The following is a 13,987-nucleotide window of genomic DNA, read 5'->3' on the forward strand; positions in this document are numbered from 1 at the left end:
TAGAATAGTTCATATATATACACAAATGAAGTAAGTCTCTCAAGTTCTCAACCTTCAATTTCCCTAATCTTAACTCTAATCCTGGTCAGAACCCTAAGAGTTACCGTGATGATAATAGTAACCCAATCCTAAAATTAATGGAAATTACTCCAGTTTAGATACATCCTTACAGATACCCATTGTCTTTGAAATGATTTGCAATTTGCTCCAAATCCTACAGATTTCCTAACCTGGACTCTGAAATCTATCTTGTTCCCTATTAGGAATCATTAACCTCAAATTCTCATATCATGAAAAATACCATAGTTTCCATTGATCTTAACTTTAACTGAACTCCTGTATATCCAAAAAGAAGCTGCGGGTTTACTTAAAATCTACTCTCCTTCCAAACCCTAATGATATATCTAAACCTTACTAGAAACCTAACTCTAAATTTAACCCTATTGAACCCTGAATAGGAAAATTAGGGAAACTCTGTAGTTTTTGTTAAATTTCGCACTTACTTTACTTGAAAGTGTTAGTAGAAACGCAGTTTTACCTTAAAGTTTACCATTCCCTAACCCTAAGCCTAAACGGAATTAGGAAAGTAAGCCTAAACGGAATTAGGAAAATAAACCTAAACCTAGAACTAATGACCTTTGGAGTCTAAAAGCCACACAAATACATTTGTTTTTATTCATCCTAACTTCAAATCATCTTTCTAAAAATAGTTTGTAGTTTCACTCATTATCTTGTCTTTATTGTAACCCTAACCCTAACTGGAATATTGATGTTAACCCTCACCCAAATCATACTCTAATCGTAATATTATTAGCAGTTTTCTATTTCACATTCATCCTAATTCTAACTCTACTTGTTATTCTAAGATTTACTTTCACTTTGACCCTAAATTTTCCATTTCCCTAATGTTTAGAGTAAGCCTAGCTGGAATTAAAAACCTAACTTTCACCTTAATGATAATCCAATTCTAATGCTTAAGAAAAATACTCTAGTTTTTAATCGTTCTAATGAATATTCCAGTTTTCACTCTGGAAATGAGTTTCAGTTTGCCCTAATTCACGCAAATTTTCTGACTCTACCTCGAAAGTTATGTTGTTCCCTAACATGAGCCATTATATTACTTGTCTTCAAATTCTCTTACCAGGAAAATACTGTAGTTTCCATTGATTCTACCTTTTCCTGAACCACTGTATCTGAAAACAGTTTCAGATTTTCTTACCATCTAGTCCATTACTTAACGCTAACTCTCAACATAAACCTGACTGGAAAACTCTCATTAATCACTACAAGAATGATCACTGAGGAATAAATATAATGATAATGTTCTAGTTACTATTCAGCCTCACATATTTGCTTTTACTTGTTAGTGAACACAATTTTATACTAAAAGCTTTCTTATTCAAACAGTAAATATAATCAGTAAATATAATCAAAAGAAAATACTGACCCTAATCTTAATACAAATTATATGACAATACTAACACACAAGTACACTAGTTTTCATTCATCCTTCCAAACATAGGTTACAATTTTTCCAATATCTTAGTCATTTTCTAACCCTAAACTTAATTTTTCTTAACTAGAACATTGAGAATAACCATCAGCCTAATTGTAAGTAGATTCTAATATTAAAAGCAATAATTTAGTTTACATTCATTCTAATTCTTATCAGGCTTATATTAAAATTTACCTTCAATTTGACCCTCATTTATTTTCTCCTTCACTCCAAGCCTAATCATGGCTGGAATCCTAACTATAACCTTGCCACTAATCGTATAACAATTCTAAAATGTATGAAAAATGCTCGTTTTGTGCAAGCCTAACTGAAATTCCACTGGTAATTCTTGAAATAAATTGCAGGTTTTTGGTAAACCCTACGGATTTTTTCATTCTTAACTTTGAATGTATTTTGTTCCATAACAGGAATCATTATACCCATTGATCTCAAATCCTGATATTAAGAAATACATTGTACGTCCATTATCCCAGCTTTTCCTGAATTCCTGGAATCTGAAAAATAGGTTCACCTTTACTTAATATTTAACATTTCTTTTTTTTTTCTTTTTGTCGGTCATGGGGCTTGCATTCTGGGCCAGGACATGATTCCTGAGTTCTTTAGCTCAAGGTCTGCGTTCAACCAATTGAGCCATAGCACCGCTTTTGTGTTTTATGGTGGTTAATTTCAGATAAAAGTCTCATGGACTTTCCTGCCTGGGCTACCTTTGAGCTGCGGTCCTCAGAAAACAGCTTCCTGAGTGGCTAGGATAATAGGTGCGAGCCACTAGTTTAACCCATTTCTCTATCCTCAACACCGGTAAACCAGAAACCTAATCCAAATCACATTCGGAACTTAACACCAAATGGTTAATGTAAGGAAAATTGTTTAGATTCTATTCAATCGCACATTTTTTTGGCTTCTACTTCTAATTGGAAAACTAAAATTTACCTTAAAGCTTATCCTTCCCTAACCCTAACTGGAACAAAAAAGTATCTCACACTTTAAACCAAATTATATCTGAACGTTTAAAGTAACAGAGACTGGTTTTCAATCATTCTTGCCATTCATTCTTCTTAAAATATGTGGCAGTTTTGCACAATGTCTTACATGTTTTTCTCATCCTAACCCCGCTCTAACTGGCACACCTTGCCTAATCCTAAGCCTACATATAACCGAATCATCGTGTTAATAGCAAGCCACTTTTTTCATATTTATCCTAACTCTTGCTCAGCGTGTAGGTCTAAATTTTACTTGCATTTTGAACATAAATTTTTAAATGCTTTTCTATTTCCTGTCAGGTTTTATTGTTTATTATTTTTTAAAAATTTTATTTTGTTGCAAAGATGCTTTAAAGAGGGATTAGTTACATGTATAAGGTTAGGATTACGTTTCTTGTTGAGCATTGTAACCCACTTCTTTCTTGTTCTCCCACTACCCCATCCCTCCCCAATTCCTTTTCTCCTCCCTCCCCTTGGTGTAAACTTCATTTTCAACATAGTGTCTTGTGAGTATCATTGTTGCAATGGGTCATCATTTGATGAACCTAAATTTTCTATTTCTCTAATCCTAATTCTAATTCTGTCTGGGATTCTAACCTTAACAATAATAATAATAATAATAGCTCAATTCAAAAGTTAACAAAAGATATTCAGGTTTTTGTTTAATCGTATTAATTCACTGTACATCTTGAATTAACTTGCAGTTTAGCTTAAATCTTCCAAGTTAGTTTATATGTGCATATATGAAGATGTAATTTTATGTGAATAACAGAAGATCTTTGGAGGAATGAGTAATGAGAAGGAAATAGAGGGAGTATAATCAAATATGTTAAACATATTATGGAATTGTCACTTCTGACAATTAATATCCATTAACAAAATAACTAAAAATTAATAAAGAACACTGTCTTCTAGTGTTCTTTAAGAGAGCCATAATCTGTCTTCTGAAAAAATAAACTCGTGTTAGATAAACATTTTTTATGCATAATTTATATTTTTGTCCAATTATTTAACTTAATGAATAAAAATTTATCGAATAAGATTCCATGACAAAACAATATAAAACAGTTACTTAGCAATTGTTTCAGAAAAAGTTATTTTCATGAGTTTTAGGAAACGGGATTGCTATTTCCCTACAAAGTAATGAATTAGTTTTTCTAATCTATATTTGTAGTAAGTTTAGAGAACTTAATTGGCATGAAAAACAACTAACTCTACATCTTATTCTTGAATGAGTGATATTTTAAACATTTTCTTTTATTCAAATAAATACTTAGGTTTATATTTCAAAATAAGTGCAATTTTATCTCATTTCAGACCTAGTATTTACCCTGCAATTAAATGTACTAGCATATTCAGGTATTTAAAAGCTAAATTTTTTATGTTTTATATGTAGCTCTACATATTCAGAATGACATGATTTTTTTATTCATAAATGTCTAACCTCAGATTTTTGCTTTATCAGTATAAATTGTCTCATGAGGTTGTAGTGAAAGCTCCAGTAACCAGAGTGGTCAAAACCATTTCCAGAATTCTAAATTTTAAATCAAATCATTTTTAAGCTTTGATAATATCATTTATTGTCTCTTCAGAGCAGTTAAGCTAAAACAAATGCTACTTTTTAAACATTTCACTCATATTGTAAAGAATATTAACATAGATCAAAAAGAGACTATTTCAGACTCACCATATTTGGTGATCTTAGTGGGAAGAATGTAGAGACTAGAAGTTCCTTATACTCAATAAGTAGTTTTGGTTAAATTAAATCATATATCTGGATTTCCAATTTGGAGGTTAATCAAATGGAAACAGGAAAATAATAAAAAATACTTTGGGATCAACAGAAAAAGATATTTGTGCATGTACCACAGTTGCTTTATTAGTTTGTAGTTGAACACTGGACTTCGATTTATATCTTGGCTGTTGTGAATAATGTGAATAACAATGAACTACAGATATATTTATGAGTTACCCAGAGAGAAATAATCACGCGATTGGTGGGTCAGATGATATTTCAACTTTGGATGTCTTTAGAAAACTGCATACTACTTTCTACAATGAGAACACTAACCTGTATTTTGACCAAGAGTGTAGAAAATTTCCTTTTCTCCACAGTGTCGCCAGCCAACATTATTACCTTTTGAGTTTATTTAAATGGCAGGTTTTTACTGTGTGCAGTACCCAAGACTGGCCTTAGACTCAAATCCTTTTACTCCATCCTCCAATCACTTGGAATTACAAGCCTTTACCACCACACCTGGTTCCTTGGATATTTTTGATGAGAGTTATAATAGTTAAGAAGTAATATCATAATAATTTTGAATTGCATTTCTCTAATGACTTCTGCTCACAAAGCATTAAGCCAGCATAGAAGTTGTATTAAATACAAATTTGTAAATCCACAGGCGATTTTCAGGGCTTTTTGGAAAACATGTCTATTCAGAACTTTTGTCCATTTTTAATCAAGTTTCTTGTTAATCTGATCTTTAATCTCTCTATAGAAAATCAATAATTAATTCATAGTAGTAGAAAGGAAAAAGATTAAGCAGCTCCAAACCTTTTTTCAATTTTTATTAACATGATATTTTTTAAATCATTTTCTGTTAACGCTTGAGACTATATAACTGAATGTAGTTAGACCTTTTACAAGGCTATATATACTTTATTTATTTTTCTTTGATTGTTCTTTCTAAAGGCTACATGGCTAATTTCACTTGGTTTCTTTCAGTCTCATGTTCTTCAGATTTCAAACTGAAGAATAAATGGAAGGAAGCAAACAAAAAATATAGTTCCCCTCATCTGACGATGCCTCTACAAGAATGAGGAAAGTGTTCATCCTTCTAAGGACCTATGATAGACTATCAAAAAGACGTTTTATTCTTCTAGGTCTTCCTTATCTTTGCGATGTAACTTAAATGATGTAAAACACAACATACTGCTCAGATGCTTCCATGTTTTATCAGTTTTACACATTTTCATATGGATTTCACCTCAGTCTACAACATTCCCTCATCGTTCTGTCCCTGATATTTTTACACTATCATGACATAAGATAACCAGTTTGATTTACAGCATAAGAAGTTATACACCTGGCTTCCTTGGACGCAGGGCATGGTCAGTAGATATTAATTCTGGTTGCTCACACTACATGTAATGGTTTCTGTACTACTTATCACATTCTTTTTAGTGTTTTAAAAAGATTGGTGGCTAAACTCAAAGATCATTCATAGGATTATGTTAAGTGTTTCACAAGTTTTATTCTCTTAATTCTTAAGATAACATTTGCTATAATGCTAATGTTATTACCATTGTAGTGTTGGGAAAAATTGTAGTTAAAGACAGTAAGTGCATGGCCCAAAGACACACACAGTGAGGAAGGAAATGAGTCAAAGTTTCCAAAAGTCTTTCAGCAATACCAAAAAGGTGGGTAAAATCTCTCCATTTTTTATACTCTCAATTCAATATTCATATTGCCCAAGAAATAAGAGCGTAGCAAATATTGCCCATGGTGATTGTTTTCTGTCACATTTTGTCTTCAACACAGACTGCGTTGGTGAAATTAGGTTATCATGCACAGAGCTGAGCTTATAAATTGATGTCCAAAGACAGCCAAATTTCTTCTGTCCCACAGTTCCAGTTTCTTTTTTAAAAAGTACTAAAGCTTTTAAATATCATCACTTTCTATCTTTTAACAATCCCCAAACAAATTAAATTATCATAAAATCACTCCAAAAGGCTTTCAAATTAGGAGATGATAAAACAGGCTCCCTTGAAGTAAATTTTCTTTTATTTTAAAAATTATTCTAAAAGCCGTGTTCTGGCTGGTCACACCTATAATCCTATCTACTCTGAATATTTGCTCAGGAGACTGAGATCTGTGGATAACACTTGGGAGCCAATCAGGGCCAAAAAAAACACGTCATGAAATTATTTTTCAAAAAGTTTAATGAATTAGCAAAGAGCCAGGAATTGAGATGTAGCTTATATCGTAGCTAGATAGTAAAAGCCTAGCTAGACCTTGAAGACCTGATTTTAAACTCTCAGCACGCCAATATACATGCATGGCATGTGTTTGCACGCACGCAGGTGTTTGTGCGGTGCCGCACTCACTCACACACACACACACACACACACACACACACACACACACACACACACACACACACATTTATTCAAATTACCTTCATATCAGTGTTCTGCATTAATTTCTTTGTTAACGATATTATATGGGTAAAATAGAGGAAATAAACTCTTCCATCTCAGAGCATTTTATATGTTTTTTATTGTAATAATACTGTGCAGAGGGGTCACATTTACATGAACAAGGAAACTAGTATATTTCCTAACAATCATTGTTAACTCCTCCTTTGTATTTCCCCTACCATCCCTTCCCTCCCACCTCTACAAGTACACTCCCCTCACCCTTCCTTCCTACGCCTAAATTGTAAAGTTCATTTTTCAACATAGTGTCTTGTGCATCTCATTGTTACAATGGGTCAACCTGTATCCCTATTTGAGCATTTTTTCCCTTCCCCTCCCCAAATTAGAGAAGCATACATACAAGATATAAGTGCACCAACTTCAAATACAGAGAAAACAGGGGTTATAGCATGGGGAGAATCATACAAGGAAACAAAAAAAAATGACATCGCACATTATAAGTACGTTAGAAACAATAGCAAGAAACAAAAAAATCCACTTGTATCCCTATCTTGGGGTTCAATTTCTTTAACATCATCTTATCTGGATATATGCACATATCTTTTGAACTTTTCTGCTTATCCAAGACATATATTCGTTATTGAAAATAAGGGAAATCATGGGACCTATATTTATTTGGACTTGGCTTACTTTACACAATAATTTTTTTTCCAAGTCTTTCCATTTCCTATCAAATTGGGAGATGTCATTCTTTCTGATGGAGACATAGAATTCCATTGTGTATATATACCACATTTTCTTGATCCATTCATCTAATGGGGCATGTGGGTTGATTCCATATCTTAGCTATCGTAAATAATGTTGCAATAACTATAGTTGTGCTGGTAGTTTTAGTATGGTCTTGTTTATGATCATTTGGGTAAATCCCCAGAAGTGGGATTACTGTGTCATAGAGGAGTTTATGTGGAGTCTTTTGAGGAAACTCCATACTACTTTCCAAAGTAGTTGAACAAGTTTACACTCCCACCAAGAATGCAATACGGTTCCCTTGTGGCCACATACCTTTCAGCTTCTGTTGTAAAAAATATGGAACGCTCCACGAATTTTCATGTCATCCTTGCGCCTGGGGTGTGCTAATCTTCTCTGTATTGTTCCAATGTTAGTGTATGTGATGCTAAATTGAGCATAAAGCATTTTTTATATATAAAGTATAATTTTCATTGATTTTATTAAACTAGACAATTCAACAAAAAGTAAGTTCAAAAGAATTGTTGTGAAATTTTAGAATCATGTATTTCTTACATAAGCACACATTTAAGAATAAAATCAAGATAGACATGCCAAAAACAAAATAATTCTGGATATTTATTGCTCAAGAGATGTGTAGGAGGAGAAATTCAATTATTCTATACAAGGCACCTGTCAAAATGAACATTGCAGAAAGTGTTAAGGTTTGTTAAAAGTTTTAATGTTTTAAATATGCTTACTTTGGGGATTTTGCTTATATATGCCAAAAAATAGGACTATTTGGCAAGTATAAAACTTTTCTATAAAGTATTTAAGATTTATGGTAGCAGACATTAAGCATTAAGTATGTACATTTCAGAGTTTATGGAAACTTTATTAATGAGTAGTTGCAAAGTCTTTGTGTAAAGAAGCAGAGTGAAGAGTTAAGACTTTAACTACACAGTTTCTGTTAAAACTTTAGGGATTCCTTACTTTATTTGTTAGCAAGGAATAAATGATGATATAAGCCATAATGTACACATGTATGTTACTATTCACACACATACATATACACATGTATACATGCACACATGGAGAAAGACACATAATTACAGCCAACATAAGTTTCACCAGTTATTGAATATGCCTAAACGAAATACTTGGAACAATATGTGTTGAAGATGTATTTGTCTCTAAGAGTTCTTTTATCACTCCTCTTATCTCTTAAAACTGGTAGTTTTAGAGAGATTTGACTTACAAAATGCTGTACAAGTGATAGCAAGTCAATTGGGTATAAGTCATATGGTGTCTCCCTTCTTCTCACGGAATTCTTAGTCTTGTAGACACTCCCAACAACCAAAGTAGCAAGAGAATACCCTGGTAAGGCTTTAAATGGCATCTTTACTTGAGCTCTTTTTCCAACAGCCAGCATGAATTCCTAGGCAGATGAGTGAATCCTCAGAAAACTGGACTCTACATATACATTTAACTCCACTCATGATAATCAGTGGACAGAACAGATAATGAATAATCCAGAAGAGAGCTCCCAAAAAGCTCTACAAACACTAATGGTAAACATGGTAAATGAAAAGATTGAAAACCTGCAATGGACTCTGTGTGATCATGATAGGGAGAGAGAGGTGGCAAACCAAAGATCAAAACAGGAAGCTCATGGGCGTGAGGAAGCTACTCAAATATACATAAAGGAATTGCCTGAGCAGTTTGACTACACTCAAAAAGAAATAAAGGAATTGTGTGAGCAGAGTGAGATCAACCAAAGGGAACTACAGGAATTGCATGAACGTGAGGAAGCTAATCAAAGAGTAATACAGAAAATGAGAGTGGGATGAGAATAGACAGAGATCACTAGAGGCATTCATGCAATCCATAAACAGAGAGCTGAAAGAAGTCAGGGAGTCCACAAAGGGAATGCTGAATGGATCCCAACAGAAGAAATGGGAGTCCAAGGAAACCATAACTAATCAACTAAGTGATTTGAGAATAAACACTGAACACTAAATTAAGGAAGTAAAGAATTTCATACAAGATCTAAAACAAAGATCCAACAAAGAATTTGAAGCCATAAAAGCCCAACAACTATAAGGAAATAAAAAAAAGTAGAAAGTCTGGATAGTGGGATAGACCATGCAGAAGACTGAATCCTGAGGATAGAAGACAACCTAGATATTATAGAGAAAGAACATACAACCATCCAAGACAAATCCAAGAAATATGATAGATCTATTCAACATTCAACCCTTGGAAGACACCATTACAAGGCCTAATCTGAGGAAAATGTGTGTAGAGGAGCACCTAGAGCCAGAAGTCAATGGTCTAGGAAATTTGTTTAACAAGATCCTAGGAGAGAACATCCCAAACATGCAAAAAGATAGGCCTATTCAGATACAAGAAGCTTTTAGAACTCCCAATAGACCAGACCAGAACAGGATATCCCATTGTCACATTATAATATGCACAGGATCAATTCAGACCCAGGAAAAGATCCTTAAAGTTGTCATGGAGAAAAGATCAATCACCTGTAAAGGGAAACCAATTAGAATCACCTCAGATTTCTCAGCAGAGACAATCAAAGCAAGAAGAGCCTAGAATGATGTAAGCCATGCCGTAAAGACAAACACGAGTCAACCAAGAATAATTTACCCAGCTATACTCTCCTTAATAATCGGAGGTCAAATAAAACACTTCCATGGCAAAGAAAAATTGAAACTATGTATCTCTACCAAACCAGCCCTACAAAAGAATCTTAAAGATGTCCTACAGAGAGAAAACCAACAAGACCACAATAAAGGCCAAGAAACAGCACCCAAACTGAGAATCCAAGAACCATAAGAATACAGTTGCGGCAGCCCCTAACAAGTTGGATAAAATGGCAGGAACTCCCAAATACCTCTGAGTTCTATCTCTCAACATTAACGGACTTAATTCTCCAATTAAGCAACAAAGTGTGTCTACTTGGATTAAAAAGCAAGATCCTTCTATCTACTGCCTTCAGGATTTACATCTTGGCCAAAAAACAAACATTTTCAATTATAAAGGCTAGAACAAAATCTACCAAGCAAATGGTCCCCATAAACAAGAAGGAGTTGCAATCCTAATATCAGATAAAATAGACTTTTAATTAAAATTAGTGAAAAGTTCGGTACATACTAATTAAGGGATTACCCCTTCAGGAGGATATTACAATTCTAAATATCTATTTGCCAAACAACGGAGCACCCAAATTTATCCAAGAAACACTATTTTCCCTCAAATCCCACATAGATCTAAAGACATTAATTGTTGGGGACTTTAACACAGAACTTTCCCCACTAGATAGCTGAATTTCGCAAAAACACAATAGAGAAACCGCAGATATAAAAAACTGCATAAACCAAGTAGATTTAACAGACATCTACTGAATATTTCACCCAGCAGCATTAGACAATACGTTTTTCTCCACAGCACATGGAACATTTTCCAAAATAGACCACATTTTAGGCCACAAAGCAAACTTTTCCAAATTCAGAAACATTGAAGTTATACCTTGCATTCTCTCAGACCACAAGGGAATAAAATTAGAACTCAACACCAAATGCCACCAAAAAAAGTCATGTAATACATGGATCCTGAACAACACACTTCTGAATCACGAGTGGGTCATGGAAGAGATTAGAAAGGAAATTCAAATGTTCATGATATTCAACAAAAATGAACACACCAATTTGCTGTGTCCGCTGGGACACAGCAAACACAGTATTCAAAGGCAAGTTTATACCTCTGCGTTCCTACATCAACAAATTGGAGAGATGTGAAACCAATTTAATGAGACATCCGAGCCTCCTTGGAAAAGAGCAGCAAGATAAACACAATCCAGTAGATGCAAATAAATAATTAAAATTAAATCATAATTAAATGAATTGGAATGTAAAAAAAAAAATAGAAAGAATCAAGAAACCAAAGAGTTGAGTCTTCAAAACATTTAACAAAATTGACAGACGTTTAGCAAACTTATCAGAAAAAGAAGAGAACACACCCAAATAAACTCAGAGATAAGAATGGAAATATCAGAGAAACAACTAAGATTCAGAACATTATAAGGGAATGCTTCTAAAACCTTTAAACTAATAAGTTTGAGAACTTGGCAGAAATGGACCTTATCCTAGCAAATACTGACATGCCGAAACTAAGCCAAGATGAGTCAAACTATCTTAAAAGGCCTATACCAAGCATTGAAATAGAACCAGCAATAAGAGCCTTCCCATGTAAGAAAAGCCCAGGACCAAATGGTTTTACAGCAGAATTCTATAAGGCCTTCAAAACAGAGATCACACCAATACTCCTCCAACTCTTCAATGAAACTGAAAGAGAAAGTTCACTAATGAACTCATTCTATGAGGCCATCATAACACACATCCCAAAACCATGAAGGGCCTCATCAAGGAAAGAGAACTATAGACCCATTTCGTTTATGAACATTGATGCAATGTTTCTCAACAAAATTTTGGCCACTTGACTTCAACAATTCATCCAAAAAATCATACATCAGGGTCAAACAGGATTCCTTTCAGGGATGCAAAGCTGGTTTAATATATGCAAATCAATTAATATAATTCATCACATCAACAGCAGCAAGGATAAGAACCACACGGTAGTCTCAATAGATGCAGAAAAAGCATTCGACAAGATCCAACACCCCTTTATTATGAAGGTTCTGGAAAAATTAGGAATCCATGGAACATTCCTCAATACAATAAAGGCTGTATATGACAAACCTATAGCCATCATTTTACTTAATGGTGAAATACTAAAGCTATTTCCTCTTACTCAGGAATGAGACAAGGATGCCCACTCTCTCCACTTCTCTTCAATCTAGTATTTGAATGACTAACTACAACAATAAGACAAGGTGAAAATATAAAAGGGATCCAAATAGGGAAGGAAGAAGTAAAACTCTCCCTCTTTGCAGATGAAATGTTCTTGTAATTAAAGAATCGCACAGAGTCCACTCCAAAATTACTCAAGCTGATTCAAAACTTTGGCAAAGTAGCAGGGTGTAAAATTAATCCTCAAAAATCAATAGCTTTTCTGTATGCCAACAATAAGAAAAGTGTGGCTGAAATTAGGAAAGCAACTCCATTCGTAATAGCTCCACAAAAAATAAAATACCTAGGAATTAGCCAAAGAAGTGAAGGGTATCTATGATGAAAAGTTTAAAAAACTGAAAAAAGAAATCAAAACTGAACTTAGAGAGTGGCAAAAACTCCCATGCTTCTGGATTGGAAAGATCAACATCGTGAAAATGGCAATATTTCCGAAGACTATCTACAAATTCAAGGTGATTCCTATCAATATTCCAACCTCATTCTTCAAGGAAATAGAACAGGCAATCAAATAATTCATATGGAACAATAAAAGACCCTGAATAGCAAAAAATGATCCTTAACAGAAAGAACAGTGCTGGAAGAATATCAATACAAATTCAAATTCAACTACATATCCATAGTAATCCAAACAGCTTGGTACTGGCACAAGAAAGACCTCAGGACCAATGGAATAGAATTGAAAACCCAGAAATGAACCTACAGAACTATAGCCATCTAATCTTCGATAAGGGAGCTAAAAAATAGAATGGAAGAAAGACAGCTTCTTCAGTAATTGGTGCTGGCAAAATTGGTAAACAACTTGTAGAACACTAAAGCAAGATACATATGTATCACCCTGAACCAGGATCAACTCCAAATGGATCAAAGACCTCAGAGTCAAAGCAGACACTCTGAAAACATTACAGGATGGAATAGGAGAAACCCTAAGTCTTGTTGGCACTGGCTGAAATTTTCTTAGTAGAGACCTGGAAACACAACAAATCAAAGAAAAGTTGGACAAATGGGATTGCATAAAATTGCAGAGCTTCTGCATGGCAAAGGACATAGCTAGCAAGATTAATAGAAAGCCTACGGATTTGGAGAATGTCTTCGCTAGCCATAAAATGGACAAGGGTCTCTTATCTAAAATATACCTGTAACTCAAAAATTAAATCCCCCCAAAAAAGTCTTCAAAGAAGATAAATAAGTGGGCTAAAGACTTAAAGAGAATGTTCTCTAAAGAAGAAAGAAGGATGGCCAGTAGGCAAATGAAGAAATGCTCAACCTCCCTAGTCATACAAGAAATATAAATCAAAACAACATTGAGATATCACGTCATGCCAGTTAGAATAGCAAAATTCAAGAACTCTAATAACAACAGATGCTGGAGGGGATGTGGAAAGAAAGGAACATTAATGTATTGTTGCTGGGAGTCTAAACTTGTTCAGCCAGTTTGGAATTAATTATTGAGGTTCCTCAAAAGTCTTCACATAGAGCTCCCCTATGACCCACCAATCCCACTTTGGGTATTTACCCAAATGTTCACAAACAAGACCACACTAGAGCTTCTAGCACAACTATGTTTATTGCATCATTATTTACCATAGCTAATATATGGAATCAACCCAGATGACCCTTAGTAGATGAGTAGATCACGAAAATGTGGTAAATGTACACACTGGAATTCTATGTCTCCATCAGAAAGAATGACATTGCTCCATTTGTTAGGAAATGGAAAGATT

General features: G+C 34.1%; 1 non-coding gene across 1 annotated transcript; it reads right to left on the reverse strand.

The window, feature by feature from the left end:
* Positions 1–7,737: 7,737 nt before the first annotated feature.
* On the reverse strand, positions 7,738–7,844 carry LOC122124725. Its single transcript, XR_006150632.1, has one exon. It is a non-coding gene; the product is annotated as a U6 spliceosomal RNA (small nuclear RNA).
* Positions 7,845–13,987: the final 6,143 nt, after the last annotated feature.

This window comes from Dipodomys spectabilis, unplaced genomic scaffold (genome assembly GCF_019054845.1).
Source record: "Dipodomys spectabilis isolate Male_0828 unplaced genomic scaffold, ASM1905484v1 ptg000242l, whole genome shotgun sequence".
Taxonomy (NCBI): Eukaryota; Metazoa; Chordata; class Mammalia; order Rodentia; family Heteromyidae; genus Dipodomys; species Dipodomys spectabilis.